General features: G+C 39.8%; 1 long non-coding RNA gene across 5 annotated transcripts in view; it reads right to left on the bottom strand.

Moving 5' to 3' along the window:
* The window catches only part of LOC141930047 (uncharacterized), a 105247-nt gene extending 82764 nt beyond the window's left edge, over window positions 1–22483 (bottom strand). For 4 of the 5 annotated variants that reach the window (XR_012625212.1, XR_012625210.1, XR_012625192.1 and 1 more), the window contains exons 1-5: window positions 22273–22483; window positions 21442–21644; window positions 19989–20087; window positions 18916–19075; window positions 7471–7536 (exon numbers count right to left, since the gene is read on the bottom strand). This is a non-coding gene — a long non-coding RNA (uncharacterized LOC141930047). Of the gene's footprint in view, window positions 1–5702; window positions 5960–7470; window positions 7537–18915; window positions 19076–19988; window positions 20088–21441; window positions 21645–22272 lie in introns of all 5 variants that reach the window. The other variant, XR_012625200.1, reaches the window with a different exon arrangement.
* Between the last annotated feature and the right edge of the window lie 4479 nt (window positions 22484–26962).

Below are 26962 nucleotides of genomic sequence, written 5' to 3'. Positions count from 1 at the left end.
CACTCTCTTTCTCTGTGCATATTATTAGTGTTATAGCAAAAACTAAAAGCTTGGTAAAGAGTCCAACCAGGACCATACCAAGCCATGGTTCTGCAACCTGACTGTCAGGGATTTGCAGGTTGGGGTATGAAGTGTTGGATTTGATGTTTAAATCCCCAATGTATTGAAACCCACTATCTAAGAGGACAGTCTTCCCCTGCATGTCCTCCTGCTGAAGGTGAGGTCCTCAGGGGTGCAGATACTGGGCTCCTATGGAAGGAGTCAAAGAGGACAGTGCCCTCCCTTGGGGACTGGCTGGCATCAGAATCCACTCACCAGGTGTGTCTTCAACAGCCCAAATATTTTGTAAATTATGCCTCTCCTTTTCTTCTCAGATAGTCAAAATTGGTGTTCAAGACAAGGATCATTTAAGTAGAATGAGGCTGGAGCACAAGCTTAACACCTCAAATAGAACTGGAACATCCATTTTATGTCTGCCATTAGGTTACTGAGCCATAGGGTGTATTTTAAAAGTATAGCAAAATTCTGGCTGATCTCAGTAGTTCAGGATTTGATCTGTAAAATCAAAATGGATTCAAAATGTTTCATTTTAGAAATTGAAGAACTGTATCAACTCGTATAATATTAAAGCCAGTATTTTTCCAGGGAATGAAGAAGGGGAGAAATAAAAGAAACATATTCAGAACATAGGGCAGTAGTGAGAATCAGATATGTTTAATAATCTTTATGTTGTCATATCCCTGAGGACTGCTGCAGAATTGGTCTCATGTAACTGAGTGGAAATGCCATCTTTCCTGAAATAGATAGTCTTAAAAAAATATTTGTTTTGAAAAATCCGTTTTCTGGGAGAGGGACAAGGAAGTGGAGCAGAAATGGAGTTTCACCTTAAACCTTTGTCAACAGCTATACTTTAAGGACCAAGACTAAATATAAAAACAAATTTACAGAGTGTGTGAGCGTGGGTGAATAAATTATTTTTTTACCTTCACAATAATAAACCAGACTTTTCAGTAAGCATGCTCATAAGTTTTACTTCTAAAACTACTGAAAATTTTATATGAGCTTGATACTAGAGGGATTCATATTTCTATTAACATTTCAGGAGCCAAAACTACTTATTTTCCCAATAGATATTTGATATTCTTGTCTTGGATGGCTTAAATGAAATATTTTCCTCCAGTGTTTAAGAATGTAGATTAGGGGAAGAACTGCTTTTTTGGTGGATAGAAAGGAGCTTTCATCTGACCTTTATAAATTTAGGACAAAACCAGCAAACAATTCAACTTACTGCAATCTCAACTGCATACTATTTATGTTGTCAGATTCACAGAAAAATAAATGACAATCTGGCTGATGGGTTTATCTTTCCTACAGATTTGAATAATTTAAAAAGAACTCTCAGGATGCAGTTATGTTGTACGGATTTCATGTAATTTTCAAAATTTCATGGTGTGGAAGTACCTTATTTGATGGGGAGATGGATCACTAGCTCATTAGTTAGGAATGGGTCTAGAATACTTTGGCCCTTGGCAAAATTGCATTGTCACTTCTGCATGTATCAAAGATGGATCTAACTGTGCTTTTCTCTCAGTTACGGCATCACTGCTTTCCACTGCTTCATGAAAGCAGAAACAATCTACCTAAAATATTCTCCTCTGTCAAAGTTTTAATTTTGTTTCTATGTAAATAATGAATGTGCGCAGGCACTAGTGCTACTGTCATTAACTGGGAATAAACCTGGAGCTTTCGGCTCTGAAAGTACAAATCCACACAAAATGAGCAAAAGCAGCAATTCTGTCACATACTATTAAGCAACAGACTGCTATAGTCAGAGTTACTCACCATAGGGAGGGCAAATCTGCATGCATTAAACACTGTTTATAATATTGAATATGGAGGTGCTAGCAGACAACGTAGACCCCTCATTTAATCCATTTTAAAGGGTAAGAATCAAGCATGGTATGAAGACAGGTTGCATGCAGCTTTGCTTGCAAGTACATCTACCTCACTTTTGATTTCTCTGTCTGTGCTACAGTCATTAACTACCATAGCAGTGTTATTCAAAACAAAACAGACTAGAAGTAGCAACTGCAAATGAAATAATTAATCTCTCTTTCGCTGAATGTTAAGAGGTTAATTGTTCTACATACACTTACCGAAAGCCTGTATCTTTTTTGTGTGTGAAGTAGTGAAAGCTTACTCAAATACTGCAAATATGCCTGAAATGATCCAGCTAGAGACACTGTGTGCTGCAGTGGGGAAAGCAAAAAAATGCTTTTTTCTCAAGTCTCAAACTGATGAAATCTTGATTTCAGGGGAAGGCTGTCTTGAAATGCCTGAGAAATAACCCATTGCATTGATATTCTGTCAAAGCTTTCCACTGCTGAAGATACAGAGGCAAAACAAATAAATCCCTTCACTAGGAGCAATCCGATGTCAATACTGTGCACAATGTTTGCAAGGTCAACTCCGTGCTCTCTACAGGCAGGTCTGTTTATAACTGCTGTGTTCAAAACCAAAGCCCGCTGTCGATTCCCATGTGCTGACAGCAGTTACTATCACACCAAAACCAAAATAATAAATTGCACCAAGCAGTCTTCAAAGGGAGACCTGTATTCTTCAGGGTTAACTCCAGAGAAGAGGAAAGTGATGTCAGCACGGAGGCAAACATTAAAAGACATGCTGGAGAAGCTTTGAAGATCACTTGGGCTCTGGGAAGGGAAGTCATCCTGCTTTTTCTCTAGTTGTCATTCATGTTTTCTGTACCTTTCAATGTATTCTTCCATGTCTAAACTGGAAGAATCCCTTACCATAGCTTTTTAGGATCTCTCTACCCTGTTCTTCCCCTTTCAAGCTACGTGAAGGAGGCTAAATTGAAGTGATATGTTGCCCAAGGATCACTGGATCCCCTATCATGTTCTGCGTAACTGTATCTCACCCATAGACACATGTTCACTCAGTGAATATACAGATTAAAACATGTGCATTGCTCTGTTTAGCTGACCAAACACTCACTCACTACCTTCCTCATCACCCTGGAGGAGGCTGAATTATGTTCTCACCCTTAGAGGTGACCATTCCAAGGGAAGGGGACAGTGCAACAGGATTTAGGGTCCCCAATGACTCAAGAAGGCAGTCAATGCTTCTACTAGGACACCAATAAGCAGGTTATAGGAATCAGTCGTAATCCCTGAACCCTCCTGAGCACATTTTCACATCAAGAAGAGAATAAATGATTCAGGCAGAGAGCAGATGTTTAGGCTGTGTCTGCTTAGTTTGAAAGAGAGAAAGATGTTTTCCTCCGTTGATGTCGATAAGGTTGAGTTGTTTCATTCTTTTATTTGAGAGAAAATAAAAGCTGTTTTGAAGTGCTACCCCTTACTTGCAGTGGCACCCACTGGTCTGCTGAGGAGCAGCCATGACCAGCCAACTGCAACACATTAACAGGGGCGGGCAAAACGGGCAAAACTACCAACCTTTGCTGTACGGAAAAACTCGGTGTACACCTTGCCAGTCTTCTTGTCTCATTAAATTAAACTAAATTAAATCAAATCACCTCTGAGGTCTAGATGGTAGAAATATTCACAACAGAGATCCGTCTATGCTTTAAATTCTGCATGAAGTGCGGATATGAGGACTGTGCCTTTGCAGCTCAGTTTCATTGATGTGTGAGCTAGTATTCCTGTCAGGTTTTCTTTTAAGGATACTTGAACGACTCTATTTTTAGACTTTACAGTGATCTTACTTCATCAGATATTGCATGCATAATGCATCATCAGCAACAAAAAATTTAATCATAGCATAAATCAGCCAAAAGATGCTACAAAAAATCAAAGTCCAAATTGCTTTGCTTGGGGACTTGAGTAAATGGATTCTGCTTTCTTATTCTTAAATTCAGAGAGGCTGAATGGGTGATGCTCCCCAGATATGTAGCTGATTGGGGAATGTATGTTGTAAGGCCCCTCAGATTGAGTCCCAACCATGAAACATCATATTTCAGTCTGAAAGCAGCCTTTACCTTTAAAGTTTTTGCTTAAGAGAAATTGAGACCAGAATTTGGGTCTCTCATCTAAATGACTCAGATAAAGTACACCTCCTGACTGATGGCAGAAAACCACTTGCTGATCATTCACAAATTCAAAAGCAAGGAAGAAAAACCTGTAAAGCAATTTCAGTGCAGTCCCCCATGACCCAGAAAGTAAACCCTTCACAGGCACAGGAATCTCAAATGCTTCCAGTTTCATTTCCAACAGCAAAGAGTAATTACCTGGGGCTGTGTCCTGTTATTAATGTGTTAAGGAAATAGAATTAAAATCAGACATCTTATAGAACAGCAAAGAGCACTGAAAGGGAATTAACAGACCTGTTTTTTTCAGCTGGGAAGGCTTTTTACTCGTTGTTTTCATTAAGGACAATCCATTTAATCTAGCTTCACAGCTTTAAAAAGTGGGTCCAATAGGTTATTTGTGGGGACATATGTGGGGGGGAGGGCTTATTCCTTTCCTTGCAGGTTACATGGATATGACAGTACCAGCTATTGCAGCTAGATGAGGCTTGACTGTGCAAGCAGTGTCTGCTCCTTGTTTCACCCTCTCTGGACAGCAGAGGCAGGAGCAGCTCACGACATGCTCTGTACAGGGACATCCCTGAATCATAGAATGGTTTGGGTTGGAAGGGACTTTTAAAGGTCATCTAGTCCAGGCCCTCTGCAGTGAGCAGGGACATCTTCAAGTAGGTCAAGTTGCTCAGAGCCCCGTCCAACCTGACCCTGTGCTTGAAAGGAAGCACTCAAGTGTTAGGGTAGCTCTTGCTGCCTAAATAACCACTCTAGGTTGGATGGATAAGCCAGATCTAGACAGCAGGTCAGCAGCTGGACCTCCCCATCTTAATGGGACAAATGTCAAATAAAGGTATCATTTCATCTGAGGGCCATAACTATGACAGCAGCAATATTTTTTCCTGACCTCAGTGACTTTTCTTCACACAGTGTTTTATCTTTTACAGTGAGAAGCTTTCTCCTTCACAACCTCTGCAATCTGGAGGAGTCTTTTGTATTTCTCTGGTTCATGAATCCATCACATTTTATCTTCAAGTTATCTCTTTCCTTTGATTAGGCCTTTTATTTCTCTTTCCCTTGGGTTATCCATCTTTGTTTCCATAGTATATAAGTGAGCTGCTGAATAGCCATTATTAGTCCCTAGAGTCACATAAGGATCTCCAGAGCATGATAAAGCCCTCCTTGGGTGTGTTTTGGTTAGATTAGAGCCAAAGAACTAAATGGAACTGGGAGATGCAATACCTCCTATTAGTTTAAGAAGAATTGGAGAGGGAATGTTTATCCTTTCATGGGGCAAAGTAGCGCGGGATAGAGAGTGGGGGAGCAAGACAGAAGGAGGAGGAGGAAGGAAGCAGCCAGGCAGCTAGGGAGAAGGGGAAAGTGGACTACTTTGATCAGCCACCATGATGTGAAATTCATTCTGTCCTGACAGCGTGGTATTTACTGAAGGTATTACATCACTGCTTGGTGATGATGTCACAACATACAGCTTTTCAAAGCAGCAGAGCTAAAAAATTCAAGCAACTAACTTCTTAGTCAGCCAAGCACACCTGCCAGAAACAAGCCCCTCTGCAAGCAGAGCAGTAATAGTGCTAGCAGTGCTTCAGACAGAGCAGCTATTAACGTGAGAGGAGATTATATGCACCTGCAAAAAGCATCAGTGTATTATTTCCATAGCTAGAGGCATGATTTAGTTCCTTAGTGATCCCAGCCCCACCAGGGCATGAACCTGTAGCAAGAGAAGGCTGTGTGCAGCCCGCTTGAGCCCTGTACCAGCAGGCTGGGTATGGAGGCAGAGGGGAGAGCAGCATTCCCAGAGGGCAGTTCAGAGCATCTGGAGGTCCCATCCTCAGCACCGACTGCTTGATTCATCCTTGATGAATTCCCCATCTGATATTGCAGCTTATTAGCAAAATAAACAGATCAGAAAAACATGTCAATTTGGAAAACCAAGCACATCTCTTTCTTCCGAATAAAACGATCTGCATGATAGGGATTTGAACGGTTTTGGATGTGTCAGGCAAATGCTCTGTTTGGCTGTAGTAAATACTCCTAATATTCTCATTTAGCAGGATTTCAGTTTGACATTTTTATACTTTGCACTATATAAAATACTCCCCTGTGTGTGTGGTCAGGACACTAACCTAGATCTACATCCAAGGATATAATGAGTATTTAAAAGCCTGAACAGGAGAGAATGAGAGGCCTTTCGAGGAGGGTAGAAGGGCATATTATTGAGTGGGATACAGCTGGATTGAAGTTCCTGCAGGTGCTGGGTAAAAATGAACCTCATCTTTCTCTCCACTCCCTATAGCTAGTGCTTACACCACTACACCTTTGTGATGTCTTTGCCCAGGCCCTTCCCCTCAGTATAGGCCATATATTGCAAGATAATACCATCAAAGATCTGTGCAGTCAGCCAGTGTGTTACTATATGCTACAGTTATGTTAAATTCACCATGAGGGCTTGAAAACAGTTTCTTACATTTGTATACACAAAGTCCCATGGTGAACCTTTGCACTTACAAGTGCAGTATTTACATACTGAGAGGCAATGACAGGATGTATCCCCATGATCATCCCCCTCTGTACATACCCAAAGTGATTCCCAGCACTTGAAAGCTACTTGTAATACTGTAAAAAAAATGAAGTTCAGGACACATTGTCAATTAAAAAAAATAGAGTTGTGTTATAAAAGTCATAATTGTGAATGCCTTACAGATGATGATCTGTCTGTATGACATTTCATTTGCTGCCTTAGGGAGTTCTCAGAAACAATGTATTTTAATGAGTCGCTATAATGACTTAAAATCAAGTCAGAAAAAGATACTCTCTGTAAAACACTACTTTTAATTTGGAACGTGAGATATTATTCAGGAATATATCTGTTGCTCATGTAATGATTTTTTATAAACCTGATGCAAAACCTTTCCTTGGTAACTGCTGTGTTAATGGAAAATGTAAACCCTGGCCCAAGAAAATCATTGTTATTCTTATATTTTGAATTACAAATGGAAAGAATTTTCACTCAGATTCTTTATCACGTGTTTAGAATCTTTCCTTCAAAACGAACAAAATTAAAATTACTAAATGTTAAGAACAACTGTCCTGAAAACTGACAGTGCCCATGGGCTGGTGCTACTTGGCTTAAGCACCTTTCCTTCCTTTCATCATTGGTTATACTGTCTCAATATGAAGCTCAGGACAGAATGAATATCATGAATTTAATGAGGTTATTATAAAATTATTTTTTCGAGTTATATGATTTTTACAAGGTGAGCATATGTACTGCTGAGCTTTCAAAAGACTGTAAGAGGAAAAGCCAAGCTGGCAGGAAAAGACATGCAAAAGAGCAACATAATAAACCATAAGAAGGATCGAGAAGAAGGAAATGAAATTATATAACTACCTACCTTACTGGGAGATATCCTAGTAATCTCCCAGGGGACATGTTTTTTACAACAGGGACCTTCTTCAGGCTGAGGTAGGAGAGAGGGGTAATCAGTAAGCAGGAAGAGGCTTTCCCAAAGAAAAAGTCAGATAAAACATTCATGTAGTTCTCACGTTCTGAGGCACCCTTTTGGATGTAACTGTGTCTCTCCAAATCTTCTGTAGCAACCCTAATGAAAGAAGCTTCTTAGCTTAAGGAAATAAAAGTTAAATGTATAGAATGGCATGATACAAAAAATCCATTATGACTACCCTACTGTTTGTTTACCCTTTCACCTGTAATTTTGCTGGCCAACACTGGAGGTGCCCAGAACTAGGCATCTAGCCAGTCTGCAAGGAAACAAAGCACAGAATTTCACAAAATGGCTGTAGTTTTCTCTTTCTGTACTGGACCAGGCATCACTATTCGGTGAAATTAAAACCAACTTGGAAAAAATACTGTTTTTTTCAATTTTCATTACAAACATTTTGCACAGATCAAATAAGACAACACACATGTTACAGAAGGAAGCAAGGAAAGCACTTGAATTAATTGTATACAAAGCGACCAGGAAGGGGAACAGGAGTCAGGACTCCTTTTTAACCTCTCAGGAAACCACTTTGCACTCCAAAGCAGTTACCAGCGTTTCTGAATTTATTTCAATTAACATATTTTAATGATAAACTTGATAGGTTTGGTCTTTATTTCCAAATAAACCATGTTAAATTTAAGCTAGTAGAGCAAAAGACTGTGGATTCAAAAGAAAAAATCGAGACATCCAGGGAAAATTAAACATTACGTGAAGCATCACTCTGATTCTCTTTACGACATAATTAAACTCAGGATGTTTTTTGAATCTATGCATTAGTAGTCACAAAAGAGACCATTAAAAAAGTATTGAAGGTGTTACAGAAGCAAACAATAAAAGGACAAAAAAAACAAGTCCTGAGATTTATGAATTGGAATTGCTCACAGCCATCAAATCTCTGAATGAGTTATGATAACTTCATTTTTCACCCACATGAAAATAAATAAAGGATATGTTGAACTATTATACATAACCAGTTATAAAGGAATGTGTTGTGGAAATGTAATGTATGGTAATTGTTTAAGTATTGCTATAAATAAAAAAAAAAGAAGGAATTAGGAAAGACACAGAGCTCCCCAAACACTTTGGTCAGGGAAGGGTGGTTCTGTCACTTTGTCTGATCTCACTGGACACAGCTGGACCTGGTGAATATTTATTTGTTCATGACAAATATCCAAATATGCAGCACCCAGTGCTGATGTTTCAGAAGATGGCACTGTGGAGCTGAATCAGATCTTCCCTGGGGGCCGAAAAAGAGCAATCTGCAACTCTGATAAGATTTACAAATTTTCTGAACCATAAAACATGGTTCATCATGACTGCCATGAAGAAGGTCAGGAAGGTATGGAAAATGTTAGAAAAGGCATTGAAACTCAAGCTTCAGTGACTTCTCATCATTAAAAGACAAGCAATCGCTGATCTATTAGCTGAGTGTAGAAGTGCAAGTCCCAACATCCCACCCATATTCCAGTTTGGACAATTAAATTCTGCATAGCTAAAACCCCTCTCCTGGTTAAGTGGCCATCATCTGTATGCCACTCTTTTCTTGGCCTCCTTTAGTACACTTGCTTTCCAGGTTTCCTGTTCTGTTTGCATCTCTTTGTTTTGAATTTCTTTCCCCATGCATGTGTTAGCTTGAGTCTTTTCCATGCTGTTTCATTTTGTTATTTTCAGCTCAGCTTTGAATGAGTTAGATTATGCTCATGCTGTAGAGCATTGCCAATCTTGTCATACCATCTGTTTCAAAAATTAGAAAAGAAGTTGAATCCCTTAATGGGTTGAAATAACTACTTTGCTCTGGGAGTTTTCTTCATGGATTATGTTTTTTTGTTCACTTGTTGATAGTTCCATCCTTTATGGCCCAGTAATTTAAATACCACTACGTTCTCTGCCATTATGCCTCCCTTAAAGCTTCATTTTGCCTAAGACTGCTGACACTCTATACAATTCAATTTATTTTGCACTTCCAAACACAAAAGTCTTTACAGGTTTTCTAAAAACTGAATGAAGAACAGCACGTTTTATGAGATGACAACTAGGTGGCTCTTCTACTAATACTTAAGGCCATAGAGATTTCTATGTTATTGCCTAAAACAATAAAGGGAAATAATTTTAGTATTCCTCTTTAAAAATGCTTTTTTTAAAAAAAAAAAATATTTTTACTTAAACTGAACTCTATTTAGGTTTCTTTTGTGCATCCAATTGCTCCTGCCTTCAGTAAATTAGATCCGGAGGATTTCTGAAGAGTCAGTGAGCATGTGCTCATGTACCCCCATGACAAACAGAATCACAGAATCATCTAGATTAGAAAGGACCTTGAAGATCATCTAGTCCAACCATTAACCTAGCACTGACAGATCCCAACTACACCATATCCCTAAGTGCTATGTCGACCCTACTCTTAAACACCTCCAGGGATGGGGACTCCACCACCTCCCTGGGCAGCCCATTCCAAAGCCTAACAACTCGTTCTGTAAAGAAATACTTCCTAATGTCTAGTCTAAACAAATGGAAAGCAAGCTGAAAAAGGTCCAAGAGAAAAACGAGGGGCACAGGAGCCTAATTAAAATGTGGCTACTGGAGTGAGTAAGAATTGTTTCTCCTCTGTGCACATGTGAGCGTGAACTTGTTATACATCAGTTACACTCCATCTTCCTGCTCATCTCAGCAAACAGTCAGTAAAGGCACATAGGTCTGCAACAACTAGACGTGATCAGGAATTTTTTTTTGCTAAGGCAATGATCATGTATAATACAATTTAAAACTGTAATTTCTACTAATACAGTCCTATGTATGTATGATAGTGGATTTTTTAAAAAAAATTCATTCATTCATTTCAATGTTTTCTAATGACTAATTTGGACCTGGTTTCTCCAGAGGATGGTATTTTCCTCACCTGAGGGAAAACAAGGGACAGAGCAGAGCTGACAGAATCCTTCATGGCATGGGCCTTTCAGCAAAAGGGCCACCAGGAAATTTTCAAGCCCGTATATAAACAGAAAAAAACACTATTTTCTTTCTCTGAGACCAAGGAAGAGTACAGCAGTGTCAGGGAATTCAAGAGGAACTGAAGACTTCAACAGTTGTAGGAAGTTTACATACAAGCTGTTGACAGATTTCTCTGTTTCAAGCCCAGCTGCAAGCTGCTATTGATGGGGAGCATCAGAGGTCTTGTAGTCCTCACTCTCCACTAACTAGGTTTATCTTCAGCACTTTAAGCTTTCTTCCTTTAATTGACTTTTGTCTTCTGCTGGACTTGTTGGAGCTGTTCTGGAAAAATGTAAGATGGCTGTAATGTAAGTGTAGAAACATGTACTAGAACAGAAAGGGAGAACAGCTAGAAGCAGTAGGGGTCTGTCCTGATTTTGGCTGGGATAGAGTTAATTTTCTTCATAGCAGCTGGTATAGCGCTGTGTTTTGGATTTAGGATGAGAATAATGTTGATAACACACGGATGTTTTAGTTGTTGCTAAGCAGTGGCCAAGGACTCTTTAGATTCTCATACTGCCCTGCCAGCAAGTAGGCTGCCAACAAGAATCTGGGAGAAGACACAGCCAGGACAGCTGTCCCCAGCTGGCCAGAGGGATATTCCATACCACACAATGTCATGCTCAGTATATAAACTTGGGGGAAAGCTGGAAAATTTACCTTTGTAAATCACTGTTCTTGTATTTGTTTCAGAGGATAAGGTGGAAAAAACAGGATTAGAAAACAATCATGTCTACTAGGAAGTATTAGACTACTGCTTCAATTCAAGAAACAGTTTTTCAGATTGGATCATTTTTCATAAATGCTCATTCTCAACTTCAACTGATCTCATCTCCTAAGCCCTGAAGTCCTCTCTTCTTTCATAGGCAAACTTCTTGTTTCTGTGGGAGTTTTGATTGCATAAGGACTCACACGTTCACAAGATTCAAGTTACTTTTAATTTTTTATATTCCTCTTTGAGATTAATTATTTATGTGAACTTTCTAGAAACTTTTGAGTTTGGTGTTACTAATTTAGTGCATCTTTTCTTCTCTGGATCCTTTTGATAATGCATTATTATACAGCTCAACTGAACGAACAACGAAGCTACATTTTTTCATTCTAATTAGCAGTCACATTTTTTAATAGCCTACAAAATATAAATGTCAAAGTGATTTATTTTTCTGAGACAATGACAGGAAGTTTGGTACATATACTCCAAACCACTGTTTAGTTTTAAAGCATAAATCAGTCTGTGGTACTTTATTATGTTATCTGCACAAGACTGTAATGTGATGGATAACACACAAAGAATTTTGAAATCCTGACGTATCATACGTTTTGGTAGCAGAATAAAATTATGATTATACCACAGATCTCATGCTAACTAAAAGCATGCATTTATGTTTTCCCCACAGCATGCTTGTACTGACAGAAAATATTATTTTATTCTGTTCCTTAAATGAAAGTCAGCATAGAATTCAGTACTCTAAAAAATCGTTTGACGCTAGGACTTGCTCAGAAAAATAATATTATGAGGGTCTAGTCAGCCAGCAGGTTGATTAGTTTAAGCACCAGGTCCTTAAAGTTCTGAGCTCATGTTTCTTCGTGAAAGAAATGAGCCATACATGAACCAATTTTCTTCTGAATCTGCACATTTTGGATTATTTATAGACATGTCCCATCACTGGTTTTTTTGTTTATTATTATTTTGTCCAACATGGTTAACTAATTTGAAAATGTGTGAGAGAAGTAAATTACCTGAAAATACCTATTCATGCCAGTTAGTCTGTGATGATACCTGTTAACCTTTGCTGTTAGAAGAGAACTGGTTCTTGACAAAATTATACAAAAATAGGCAATAGTTACAAGAGATTCTCACATAGTGTCTGTAAACTTCTGAATTTTTCTAGGCTTTTTCGGTTATTTATTTTTGTAGGTGCCTGAATTACCATGGATCCATGTTGACTTTTTTTTTTTTTTGGTGCTAACATACCCTAAAGGTTCTCTAACGAAGGCTCCTATTTATTGAGAGGAGTTTTTACTCCATTAATGTCTGTTGAGAAAAAGTTCCACCCAAAACAAGGATTAATTTTTATACCAAAATAGTGAAATTCAAGAAGTAAAAAAACATATGAAGTGGGTTAACATCATCAGGATGACCGAATTATATAAAAAAATTACAATTTCATACAAGGCTGCCACCAAAACTACTTTTTTTGGTGGTAGCAGATCAAATTTAAGAGCTTCCTATTCCTGCTACATCTACCTCTTTGTTAAAGCACCTAAATGTGGATTCCTACCTCTCCATAGAGGAACTGACTCAGTTGTGCAATCCTATTTCATTTAAGATGCTGCACTCATTTTGGCTGAAATAAAAGTTACAGCTCGTATGGTGCTATGCTTTGGATTTGTGAACAAAACAGTGTTGATAACACAGGGTTGTTTGTTATTGCTGAACATTGCTTACACAGCATCAAGACCCTTTCTGCTTCTCGCACTACTGGGGATGTGCAAGAAGTTGGAAGGGGACACAGCCAGGACAGCTGGCCCCAACTGACCAAAGAGACATCCCATACCATATGACAATTCCCACACAGCAAGAAAAGCTGTGGGGAAGAAGAAGGAAATGGGGGGCATTTGGAGTGATGGCATTTGTCTTCCCAAGTAACCATTACCATGATGGAGCCCTGCTTTCCTGGAGATGGCTGAACACCTTCCTGCTTGATGGGAAGTGGTGAATGAATTCCTTGTCTTGCTTTGCTTGCATGTGTGGCTTTTGATTTACCTATTAAACTGTCTTTACCTCAACTCATGTGTCTTCTCACTTTTACCCTTCCAATTCTCCCCCCCATCCCATGCAGGGGAGAGAGTGAGTGGCTTTGTGGGGTTTATTTGCTGGCCAGGGTTAGAGCACAACAGATGTCCTGGCATATCTGGAGTACTCCTGAGATGTCAACATGTGGAGGTCTCCAGCAGGCAGCTTGCCCAGAGTGGACAGGTCTAACATGAGGATTGCAAATGGCAACACTTAACAGGACTTGTGTGGGCAGATTGATCCTGCAGCCTGCAGGGATGGCAGAATAAGTGTACTTTTACAGATTCATAATAGCAAAATACTGTGTTACTTGTCCTAAATTCTCATTACATTTATCAAGGGGGCAGGGAGAAAGGAGGAGAGGAACACTGCAACAATTACATTGCAGAAAGCAGTCCCATCAAGAGGTGGTGCTCTATGTTAATTTTAGAATTAAGTTTTATCTAACGCTCAGTGTTGGTTAGGAAAGAGGGATGGGAAACAAGTGGTATCCACCTGCAACATGGTTGTTTGAATCAAACCATTGACTTCTTTAGAAAAGATATACTTTTTGCCCTGCTGCTGCCAACAGAATTTATACCCACTCTCACAGAGAGATTTGTGCAGTATCAAGTGGACATCAGCTGATTTTCACTTGTACTTCACATCAGTTGTGGTTATAAATTCAAGGTGACCTCTGAATCCTTCTTTTCACTTGAAGTGTTATACAGCTTTAGTGGCAGATGTTTTTACTGTCAGTTGATGCAAAAATTGAACCTCTGATACTGAAATATTTCATAAGCATCTTGGCTCAGTTAATCATTATAAGTAGTTGTTCTACTACAATACTTATAAAGTTGGTTTCTAGGGATTTAAATCACTATATTACACATGAAAACTGGAAGTTATCCTTAAAAACATGGATATGTCATTTGGACAAGAAAACACAAACCCTTGTTTGAACCAATGTCTTGAGTGTGATACTAAGCAGTAGATTTGCTTCTGTCTTACTCTGCTGAAGACAGGCTCCTAGGACTGGCAAAAGCGTTAAGTAGTCTTGAGAGATCAAGAAGAACTAGGAGCTACAGGCTGGTCAGCCTCACTGTAATCCCTGGGAAAGCGATGGAGCAAATAATCCTCAAAATAATCCTCAAAACCATCTCTACACATATGAAGGACAAGAAGGTGACTGGGAAGAGTCAGCATGGATTCATGAAATGGATAGCTTTCTAGGACAAAATGACTAGCTTGGTGGCCAAGGTGAAAGCAATGGCTACTGTTTATCAGCTTCAGCAATGCTTCTGACATCATCTTTTCATTGACAAACCAAAGAAATATTGACTAGATAAAGAACAGTCACATGGAATGAAAACTGGCTGAACTGCTGTGCTCAAAGACTTGTCATCGGCAGCATGAAGCTAGCTGGAGGTAAGTCACCAGGGGTGTAACCCAAAGGTCAACACTGTTTAAGACCTCCACTGATGATGTGGATGATGGGACAGACAGCACCCTCAGCAAGTATGCAGATGATACAAAACTGGAGGAGCGGCTGATACATGAGATATGTGGCTGCTATTCAGTCTTTGACAGGCTCCAGAAGTGGGCTGACAGGAATCTCATGAAGAAAGGACAATGGAAAGTCCTGTGCTTGGGAAGGAATAACCCCACGCACCAGTACTGGGAGCCAACCAGCTGGAGAGGTGCTTGACAGGAAAAGCTCTGGGAGATCCTGGTGAACACAAAGTTGACCATTACCCAAAAATGAGCCCTCATGGCAAATAAAGCCAAGAGCCTCCTCGGCTGCTTTATGAAGAAGGTTGCTGAGGTTGATCAAGGGAGTTAATCCTCCCCCTCTACTCATCCTCCATGAGACACATCTGAAGACCTGGGTCCACCTCTCATCTCTCCAGTCAAGAAAGACACTGAAGTGAGTCCTGCAAAGGGTCGCGAAGATGATTAAGGGACTGGAGCATGTCATAATGAGGAGAGGCTGAGAGGGCTGGGACTGTTCATCCTGGAGCAGAAAAGGCTCAGGGGCATGTTATCAATGTGTATAAATACTTGACGGACAGAGGAAGGGTAGAGCCAGACTCCTCTCAGTGCTGTCCAGTGACAATATGAGAAGCACTTGACACAGATTGAAACTAGAGGAAGTTTTCTATTCGAACATAAGAAAACTTTTTCACTGTGAGTGTGGTCAAGCTGTGGAATAGGTTTCCAAGAGAGATTGTGGAGCTTCCATCCTTGGAAATATTCAAAATCTGAATGGACACAGTCCTAAGCAATGTGCTCTGCTTGACCCTGTTTTGAGTAGGAAGGTTGCATTAGATGATCTCAAAAGGTCTCTTCCAACACCAACGATTCTGTGATTTTGTGATTATTTTCTATCAGTGTATATATAAACTTGTTTGTTTGTCTGTCTGTCTGTAGCAGTTAGGATCTGTCCCAGTGACCCACATCTGTGGAGACTCCTTTATTACAAAATACTGCAGAGTATGATGATGTCAACTACAAAACAAGTGCTTCTAGTGTGTAACATAGAAGTTATTTCAACTTTTTCTCAACAATAAGATATGAATCTGCCAGAAAAAATTATGTGAGTACTTCATGTGAAAAACTCCTATTGAAATTTGTTTACTTATTTTTTGACGAAAGATTCACCAGAACTCAAGTTTGTTTCTCTTATTTTCAGGAGTTATTAGTCAGAAGTAGCATGTGCGATATTTGCTTTTCTGTTTCACATGCAAAGTTTCAGCCCCCTGGATGCTGCTCTTCTTTTTCACACACATTCCCAATTACTGAGGAGTATATTCTCCTTTTTAGCTCTTAGCACCTGTGGTGGGTTGACCTTGACTAGCTGTCAGATCCCCACCCAGCTGCACTCTCACTTCCCCTTCTCAGCAAGACAGGAGGAGAAATAGGATGGAAAAGCTCAGGTGTCAAGATGAAGACAGTGAGATCACTCACCGGTTACCATTGCAGGCAAACCAGACTCAACTTGAGGAAAATGAATTTAATTTATTGCCAATAAAAATAAAGCTGGATGGTGAGAAACAGAGAGAAACTAAAACACCTCCTGCTTCTTGACTTTTCTTCTTTCCCAACTTCACCCACTTCACCCCTTCACCCCAGACTTCTCCCGCTGAGGGGCGCAGGGGTTGGGGCTGGGGGTTGCGGTGGGTCCCTCGCAGCCCTCTGGGCCGCTCCTCCCTCCTGCCCCGTCTCCCTGCTCCAGCCGGGCCCTTCCCCGGGCTGCAGTCCTTCAGGGACAACCTGCTCCCGCCTGGGCTCTCCACGGCCGCAGCTCCTGCAGGAAATATCCCCCCGCTGCGGCGTGGGGCCCTCCCCGGGCTGCAGGGTGGGTCTCTGCTCCCGCGGGGTCTCTCCAGGGCTGCAGGGGATCCCTGCTCTGGGCCTGCAGCACCTCCTGCCCTCCTCCTCCTCCTCCGGCCTCGGGGTCCCTCTGCTGCTGCTCCCTCCTTGGCTTCCTTCTCCTCTGCCTCGGCCGCCTTTGGCCCTTGCTGAAACCTGGTTTCCCCCCAAATCATCGAGATTGTTCAACATTTAGGTCAAAGCCCAAGAGTTTAAAAAACCTGAACTTCCACCGCTTGCCCCTGGCAGGAGCATTTGCAATGCATGGAACTTGCCAAAAGGAAAATAAGGAACAAGATGCTTCCTTCACCCCACTACTTCTTAATCCGATACTGAGAAACAAGTTAAACTTGCCAACAGTGTATGAAGATAAATGGAACTGACTGCAGATCATCTACTGAAAGAAGTTCACTTAACATGTAGCTGATTTGGTTTCATATGAATTACTTTCAGATCAGATTAGTCTCCAAAGAACATGCATATAACATTTTTCCTTTGTGCCTACTTTAAGATTAGTGTCTACTCAGGACATTTATAGATGTGATCATGATTTCATTAGTATACTATTTCAGAAAGTACTTTAATTGGTTTATTAAAGTATTCCATTGGGGGCAAAGTGAAGCCGCATGCATTGCAGGGTGTAATTTGTGCTATAAAATACATTTTCTGCAGTTTGTAATTTGTTTAAAAATACATTGTTTAAAAATACATGCCATTTATGGAAAACTGGGTTGTTTTGCTGTATTAAGTCTGTTTGAGCTGCCAAAATTAACATGTGAATTCTTCTAGGTATCAAGATAAATGTTCAGACCAAATTCCTTCGGTTGTGTGGCGGGCTGACATTGGCTGGCGGCCCGTTGCTCACCCAGCTGCTCTCTGACTGCCCTGTCCTCTTGAGGGGAACTGAACTCAGTTTGAAAAAGGAACACAGCAATTCAGAAAATCAGAATTCACCTGAAGCGAGCAGGAGCGGACCTCCAAGAACTAAAATTTTACATGAAATATGAAACTAGAAATAATGTAATGTAAAATTACACTGTGGTGAAAAGCAGGCTGTGCACAAAGTGCTGTGGTTATAGACAACTCATGGTATTTTATTTGTGTGGCAAAGCCCTAACTAATGGATTTTAGAAATAAAGTTTCTCATAAGAAGCTAAGTCTCTGACTGCCATGAATAAAAGTTTGAAATAAGACACAAGTGTAAGTCTGAAGGAAGTAAGAAAAATCTAATTCTCATTATTACTGCTTAAATCTTATAACAGTTAAGCTCATGGTTTGGGAGAAGCAGGAAGAGAAGCAGAGTAGATTAATACATTTTTAGTGCTTGGATTGTTGATACTATGTGTGCTGTAACAGGCCAAGACAGCAGGTGGGAGCATGGCCAGTTTGTAATATTATCAAAATGTCTTCCTCCAGTACAAGTGCTTTGCATCAGTGGAAGTGAATGTTCTTTACAGAGGATGTAACAATTATTGATCACATTTCAAATATGGGGAACAGGAGAACAGATGAAGTGTCTTGCCCCTAAGCACACAGTAGGGCAAGGGCAGAGTCTGAATCCTGAGTCCGTGCTCATGGAGAATGCATTTAGTTATGACAAGAGCAGTCTACACAAACTATATTTTTCAGCCAGGCAACAAGTTTAACAGGAAAGGTAAATTTGCAACAAAATGTTCTGATATAAATGTTACTTTGTGCAGATTTATTTATTAATCAGAACTGGAGAATGTATAAAAGTGTTTCTGCAATCTGACTGTAAGATAAGATACATTGTGAAGTAATGTAGGCATCAGTGTGTCAGCATATCCCTAGAGATCCTGAAATTAATAGCTGTATTTATAACTGAATTATATTCTGAATCTTAGCAATGGCAAGGGATGTGGTATGAACTGAAACATAATGTTATTCTAGTGAGATACTGTCTCGCTAAAGGAAGAACAGAACTGGGTCAGCCCTAGCCAAGGCAGAATCTGTGTCAGGGAGAGGGCTAGTGTTATCCCTTAATCATTTTTGAAATTTCAGTTTCCTTCCTTGTGGGCAAAACACTAGGGATTCATTCTGTGAAATGCAAATATTCAAAGACCGGTGACTCTTTCTTATTTTTTGTCTCCCAGTTCTAACTGTACCTCACAGCTTGTGGGCACAGTCTCCTTTCTGTCCCTTCCTCCCATCAAATGACAGTCCCAGAAGGGTGGAAGAAGTACCGTGGAGAATGGCCTTGCAGACTCCCAGGTGCCTGAAACCTGATGATGGAGATAGAGAGGCTTTTGCAGGATCAGTAGAAGTAGGTGATAAAAGAATGGTACTAACGTTCCCTTCATCCTTTATGTTCTTCTCACCCCAGCTTCATCTCACTTGGTGTCTCTGCAGAGACAGGAGTTATCAGAATAAGGAAATCTGCAGTGCTAGAACACTTGATGTAATATTAACCTGTGAGTTACTATATTACAGATGAGCAATCATGCACCATTTATCATTTATATTCAAATGTCCCATTCACTTCAGGAGATGTAACAATGGGTCTATAACTATTTAGTTTATAAACATACAATTCTATAATGCGGGATCTATTAGCACATCCCTCACTACACTGAATCAGCTTGAACCTTAAGGGGACTTCATATGTTAGGGGAAAAGCTGTGTAATCGGTGGCCTTTTTGAGCTGTTCATTTTGAATTTGAAGGCACAATGCAGCAGTCTGGGTGACATCAGCTACTGGCCTCAAAGCTTTCCTCACCAGACTCATCACCAGGTAAGAAATCGACCATCACAATAACTAAAGAGTGTGACTGCTCAGCTGAGAGTTTAATTTCCTGTGGGAGTGCCCTACTCTGTTGGGTGTTCTTCCTCAGCAAGGCATGGGATGGGAATGTAAGTAGATTACTTTTCCAGTCAGCCACCACAACTGGGGACATACCTGGGAGGAGATGCTGGAGCTCAAATAACATTGAGAGAGCAGCACTGAGAAATTGTTCCTAGTGCTGAAGTTCTCCACCAACCTTTACCTCGTCTCATGTCTCTACCTTGACCCTGCCATAACTTCACCCAGCTACAGTTTAGTTAATGATATCATGGTAATCTATTCTCAGAATTGAAGAAAGCGCCTTTCAAGCTATTCTGATCAGAAATTTTATCTGTCAAGCATTTCAAAGATAAGAAGAGTTCTGAGCAAATATTCTTCAAGTTCATGTTGGACATGCAATCACATAAATCTATTCCTAATGAATGCTATGGGAGAATAAAAGCAACCTCATATGAAGAAACCACGAAAACCTACCATTTCCACCTGCTTTGGAGAGCCATTTTGAAACTCCTTAACACAAGCCCGAGAGGCTGAAGGTGAGAGGCTGATGGAGTCCTTCAGTTTCTCAGTTGTCTTTGAGAAGTAAAATTAAGGATAAAGTCAAGATAATTGTCAACAACAGGGTTTTTTTTCTCAATTTCAGCATGCTCCAAATACAGGTTACTTCCTCTCATTATTCTGGATTGTAAGCAAAGTTGCTTCTCATCACTATATAGAGTTCCTGGAAAAAAAGTTGCTTCATTTATTTTTCTTCCTCATTTTGCTTTAAGAAATTTTGTCCTGTGCAAGAGAACAAAAAGATAATCTATTGCAAGCCAAGTGGAAAGGTATATGGAAATTTTATGGACTACTTCTCTCTGGAACAGGACTGATGAGGTAGGAAACAGTATGTCTCTCATTTTGGTATGCACCACAGCTGGGAGGGAAAGAGGTTTATGCAAACCTGTATGTCTAACAAGGCCAAATAAGGAGACAAAGTCTTTCCTTCAGGATGGCTTTGATTATGTGACAGCAATGCTTTCTACCTACCCTTTGAAAGAGTGTACAAAAATACAGAGAATACTGAAGTAACCTCTGAGCCAATAATAAGAAGATGCAACATGAAAGTGACCGAGTAATAACATCAGAAGTTTGTAATCAATGACAAACATCTAAAGGTAGTAGTAGAAGACTCAGGATGGGTTAATCTTTGCCTTTGGTCTTGCCATTAAATGTTTTATTGCTAATACAATAAAAATGTGTTTCACACAGTTACCTTTCACTCAACAATCAGGTACACAAGTATGTACCAGTTGCAAAACTAAGGACTGTTCTCTTTGCAGTTTTTGTAAATAGAAAGAGAGCAACACCCAGGCCGTAGAAGGATGACGGCTGAGACCAAGCCCACTTGTGGGGATCAGAACATGTTTAGATTCCCTGACAGAAGTCGTATCAGACATTCAAAGCAATGAATTCTTTGGACACTATCCAAAATGAGCTCCTGCACTTGGAGATAATAGTATTGCCAGTGTAAATCATACTGAAGATGGCTTAAAATTTAAATGCTATGTTAATAAATCTGGTGGGTTATGCACATCAACTGTGAGCAGTAACAACCAACCACTTGATCCTATGCCTGTAGAGGCTAAACCTGGACTGATTTATTTGCAAGTGTATCTATAGCTGCGAGACGTCTGAAGATGGTCAGAAACCGACTGAAACAGGTCATTAATTACATCATGGCACAGTATTTTTTGGTTGTAGCCATAGGTGTCTCTCCAGTACACACTGATAGTTGTGGTTTGATTTAAATGACCAGGGTTTTTTTTAAATTATTATTTGCATATTATAAGAAAAGCAAAATTTAGTATTAGGCCTAAGTGAGAGACAGCTCCTATTAGCAATTTTCTTCTTTTACACTACAATATAGATAACAAGATCCACTAACCATAGCATGAAAGGCCAGATGACTGCAAGCCAGAACTTCATTCTGTCAAGCCTTATTCCTTGTGAAATCAGCTTTTGTTTTCAAAAACCATAAGGAGATAGGACTGACATCCATAATTAGTCATATTGATGCAATGTATGATGGAATTATTTTCCATTTACAGAGTGAATGTCATGACAGCTCCGGAGAAGCTATCCTGATAGCTAGGAATGGAGAGAGAGAAAGAGGTGAATCTGACAGATCTGTCTACAGAACTGATTTGAAGCTCTGAACATTTAATATTTCTGAAAGGTAAACAAACAAAAAATCAGATGCATCTCACTTTGGCTTTATTATACTCACCCAGGGAGTGATTATGTGGTAAATTAGAATCCCACCCCTGTATCTTGATGCCACAGAAGCATTTTAAAGAGGCCTTTTTGTAACATTATGAAAGATTTTAACAAGGTCCTGAAGAAAAACCTTTAGCTCCAGTAGACCTGCATTTTTCTTCACAGACTTTTGCCACATCATATGTTTGGTATTAAGAGTCTATTTTGTCTTGGAACTACACATTTTAATGATGCATACAAAACACTGCACACCTGTAGTAAAAACACAGTACACAGTAAAAGATTTCCCACTTAGACACCATTTTTGTCAGCCAATTCTACCCAATTATCTGAACAAGAAAACCATTTTAGTGGGAGGAAATAGATAACTGCTATTAGAGTAACCCAGTTATCCTTCCATAAATTAAAAGTAAGAAAACTACATGATACAGCAATAGTTACAACAGGATATACTACTTCTAGGAGTCCTTTGAGATAAAAGTAGAGATTTTTCACTTACTTGGTTCTGTTCTTCTGAAGATTCAAAACATTATATATAGATTAAAGTCTACACTTTAAAAAAAAAAATAATCTGCATTTAAAACCCATTCATGTGACAAACAAGGAGTAGTGCTTCCAATTGCCACCCCTATTTGCTTTCCTCTCCATATACCAGCACGTTGTAAACAATACTCTGCAAAGGAAGTAATGTGTTGTTCACCTTTTCCTGTCCTCCGTGCACAAACACCATGATAAGTTCTAAACAAGGCAACAAAAGATTCAGATACTTGAAGAGTGTGATGCAACTCACTGACTCATTTGCAATTTAAATAACTATATAACCATGTGCAAGGCATCCTAGGAATGATTGGAAGGCAAGTCGTTGGGAAGAGACTCTTGCAGAGTCTATATTTGTAAAATCTGTCCAGCTGCTTTGATAAAAGGCATTAAATATGGTACAATTTATGCATGAGTACTACCAATACCATGGAGCATTTTTGCATCTTTTTTGTGGTTTGTGAATGAAAGGCCATGAAGAAAATTAATGATTTCCTCTTGGAAAACTCAACAAGAAAACAGAAATTAGCAAACCTAAGGCCTGTGTTTAGTTCTGTCACATTTACGCTGCAGCAATTTGGGAATGAAATCGTTCTGCTAAAGTCAAAGGAGTATCTTTCAGCAGGATCATGATTTCTTCCTATTTACAGTCCTAGATTATGGGAAGAGCATCTCCAACACTACAATATCAAGGATTTTAAAAAATAACTGCTGTTATTGCTGCAGGAGTTGGGAACTAAGTTTGAGGATCAGGCATGGCAATTCTTTCCATCAGTGACTTTTTGCTGGAAGAAAGGAGTCACATTTTTATTTTAACTCAACTAGAATTGCTTGTTTGTTTGTTTTATTTTCTTCAATACTATGAGGATTTGAATTTAGAATATTAAAAATACCTGCAAGCTCTCTTGCTTCAGAAACTTTGAAGTGGAAACCAGTTCAAAGTTTTTATTCCTCAGAAACAACAACTTGTTATTCCTGAAATGAAAGCAATTTCTTCTGCAGGCTATTTAAAAAAAAAAAAAAAAAAAAAAGCAAATATCTCTTTCATGCTTTCTTTAGAAGGACATTCATAAAGCCAGCAGAAAATAGAAGCAATTGGAATACATAAGCAATTTAGAGACGCTTGTTTAATCTCAGTAATTACCTATTCAGTAGAGACAGGATTGGTTATAAAGGGCTATAGATATTTTTCTATTTAAAACTTTAAAGAGTTTCCTCAGATGTGCTAAACACAGGATAAATGTCATATCTGTTCTTCTGTCAAAATCATACCAAGATAAAGGACAGAATATGGTCAAGCAATAGAAAGTATTTTCTGCGTAGCTGTCACAGCAGATGAACAACTCTGAGCTGTTTTGTTCATTCACATGTATACAATCTCGCTTACTTCAGTGAACTTCCGTAAGGCAAGGAGACATCAGAAATTGACCCTGTCAGTGATTTTCTGAATAGCATTTCCTGAAGTGGTTTTAGAAGTCAGCAATGTCAAAAAGCTGCATTTTAACACTGCGCTTTCTTTACATCTTCTGTGTGTTTTAGGTTTTTTTAGTCAGATTACATACTATTTAAATACATGCTCACTCCTTCAATCTCTCATTGGTCATCCTGTAGCTTGGAAAAGATGAATTTGAGAATTCCACCTGTTCCCGGAGAGCAGAAATAAGGTTCAGGGGATTAAGAAGTACATGGAAGGACGTGGCACTTGGCTGTGCAAATTCTAGATCACTTTGGGCAAAATTAATAAATTCCAGTGCCTAAAGAAAAAGAGTATGAATGATAGACATCATCAGGTTACCGTACTGACAGCAGTAACCTAGCTTAGGAAATGCCGGCCTTACTGGCTGCCACCTTTTTGATCAGTTTTGGCACTAAGGAATTTTGTCTTCCGTGTGACGAATACTTAATGAAGGACACAGGGTTTACAGAATCAGGTTGTAAGAACACAGGACCAGCTGGCATACTTGAGAGCAAATCTGAAACTAGTTTCAGATTTTGGTAGTCACAGATGTCATGTCAGGGCATGACCTCTTCCCAGGCTGCTGAATCCAACACAAATTAGATGAAGCAAAGAAAACTTTTAAAAGTTTTCTGTTGGCATACTGGTGTAATGCAATGCATGAAAAGGAAGGGAAGGGAAGGGAAGGGAAGGGAAGGGAAGGGAAGGGAAGGGAAGGGAAGGGAAGGGAAGGGAAGGGAAGGGAAGGGAAGGGAAGGGAAGGGAAGGGAAGGGAAGGGAAGGGAAGGGAAGGGAAGGGAAGGGAAGGGAAGGGAAGGGAAGGGAAGGGAAGGGAAGGGAAGGGAAGGGAAGGGAAGGGAAGGGAAGGGAAGGGAAGGGAAGGGAAGGGAAGGGAAGGGAAGGGAAGGGAAGGGAAGGGAAGGGAAGGGAAGGGAAGGGAAGGGAAGGGAAGGGAAGGGAAGGGAAGGGAAGGGAAGGGAAGGGAAAAAAATTGATGCTAAAGTTGTGGAATAGTCTCTAATGTATGTCTTTGGTTATGTTGGCTTTTATTCAGCTTCTCAGCTCTGTAGGCAAAATTCAGCTTGTGGCAGTGGCAATGTGGGCGGCAAATGGGTAAGAGCAAAGCTGGCAGGAGATGACTGAAGAAAAACATGAGAAATACATGCAGGGGCTGGGAAGACCAAGGGGCTGCGAGGCAAACAGGTGAATTTGAGTGGGCTTCTGGTGAGGGATACTGAGTGATGCCAACATGGCTCTGGAAGACTCTGAGACAGAGGAGGGCACAGGGTCTTTGCCTCTACCTACTCTTCTCTTCTCCCATCATCTCCCATACTTAGTCTCCCTCTTCTTGCTTTAGTTCCCCTGAACTATGGGACTTCACACCTCGCACATAACCCACAAACCCTATCTTACCTTTAGCAACTACTTACGTTTTTTTACATTTTTCCAAGAAAGAAGCAACATCCACTCCTCTCATTTGCTTCGGAGGGATTAAGAAAGTAAAAGATGGTCTTTAGACCTAGGAGACAGGACTGGAGTGTGAAATCACTGGAGATACTGGAGGTGAGTGGATAGGTATTGGCAGTGACTGCTTCTGCAAGGGACCATTTCGTATAGCAGTAGCAACTGCCCTTCTAGACAAATAGTCCAGAAAAGAACCAAGTTTTCTGCATTGCAAACTCTGTATCTCAAACCTTAATCTCTCTGTGCCTCAGTTCAAACGAGGTAAAAGTGTCTTATCTACTCATCTCAAAAAAGTGCTGTGTAAAGCAAATTAACACGTTACATTTTGTGAGGAATTCAGATAAATATCGATGAGCATGAAGGCACAAGTCCACAAGGAAATTAAGTTTCAAAAGCAAAATCTGAAGAGGTAACAAATGCTCCACTGGGACACACATTGAACAGCAATAAGCAAACAAATTAGAGAATAGTTTCTCGTTTGGTAAACACTAATTGGTATGTACCTAAAACGTGGCAGAAGTCCAAGTGGAAGAAAATGCATATGATCAGGTGCCTGCAGTGCAAAACTCTTGTCTGAATCTGAGGAATCAAATTAAGTAGGCACACGCCACCTCCTGGTATTTCTTAAATACAGCTTGGTGACTTATTTATGTACTTCCCACATTGTAAATTTGCAGAAAAATGCAGATTTGAAATACGTGTCAATTACTTATTACTGGAAAAAAATAGAAGAAAATGTTGTATCTATACTGTTATTTTCAAAATGAAAACTACTGGAGGTTTTGCTCCATATGGTGTTATTTATAAATTTATCTAAAAAGACAGAAGGGGTTAAAACATTATAAACCAGCTGAACGAAAAGTTCTGGACTAACATGCATTCGGGGGGGGTGGGGTGGGTGGGAACTGATTTTTTAAAAGAAATTAAATTATGTGAGTTGATGCAGGTCATCTGTTAGCTACCTCTAACGCCAGTATTTCCATTTAACCAGTACTTCTTACAAAGATCAGGTAACAGCAGAGGGGCGGTGGCATTCCTGTGCCTTAGAGTCTGTTCCTTGCACAGGAGAGGAGATGCTGTAGTGAGCACAGATGACCCTGTGCATTTCAACCAAGAATGATTCCCAGGCTGTGGTCTCCTAATGCCACTTTCATGTTTCACTGCGCCACTGACTCCTCCTCACAGTCCCGGTCTCCTCTCTGTGTCCATGCTTCAGGCTTTTATCTCAGCCCAGGTCTTCTTGCCAAACTGATAATGCTTCCTGTAACAGGATAAAGAAAACCTACACTATTTTCGCATAGAAAGAGATGAATCTCCTACTTCTTTTTGATACTAGATCTTAAAATAGTTAATATTTTACCTCCCTACCATTTCCTATTACAACATAATGACTTTTCATATTGTGATTTTATGCCCATTTTCCCTAAACATATTCCTGCCTAATTTTTTTGTTTATTTTCTGTATTTGCTTGGAATTATTTTTAACATCCTAGAACAGTAGGCCAATTGGCATTAAGTCAGCACAACTCAATTAATCCTGCCAGTTCACACAAGCTGAGAATCTGGCCCACTGTGATAGGAAATTAAGTCTTTTTTTTCTCAGTGGAGGCTCTCACCCACAGGCCTTTTAGAAACTTATTTGGTTATTTTAATGGATGTGACATGACTTTCTCCAAAAGGTATTAACAGGAAAAACATAAATATTTTTTTCTCTGATCAGTGGAACTAGTGA

The sequence above is a fragment of the Strix aluco genome, chromosome 1 (genome assembly GCF_031877795.1).
Source record: "Strix aluco isolate bStrAlu1 chromosome 1, bStrAlu1.hap1, whole genome shotgun sequence".
Taxonomy (NCBI): domain Eukaryota; kingdom Metazoa; phylum Chordata; class Aves; order Strigiformes; family Strigidae; genus Strix; species Strix aluco.
Note: the sequence above shows the minus strand (reverse complement) of the source record. Positions and strands in the feature narration are given on the sequence as shown.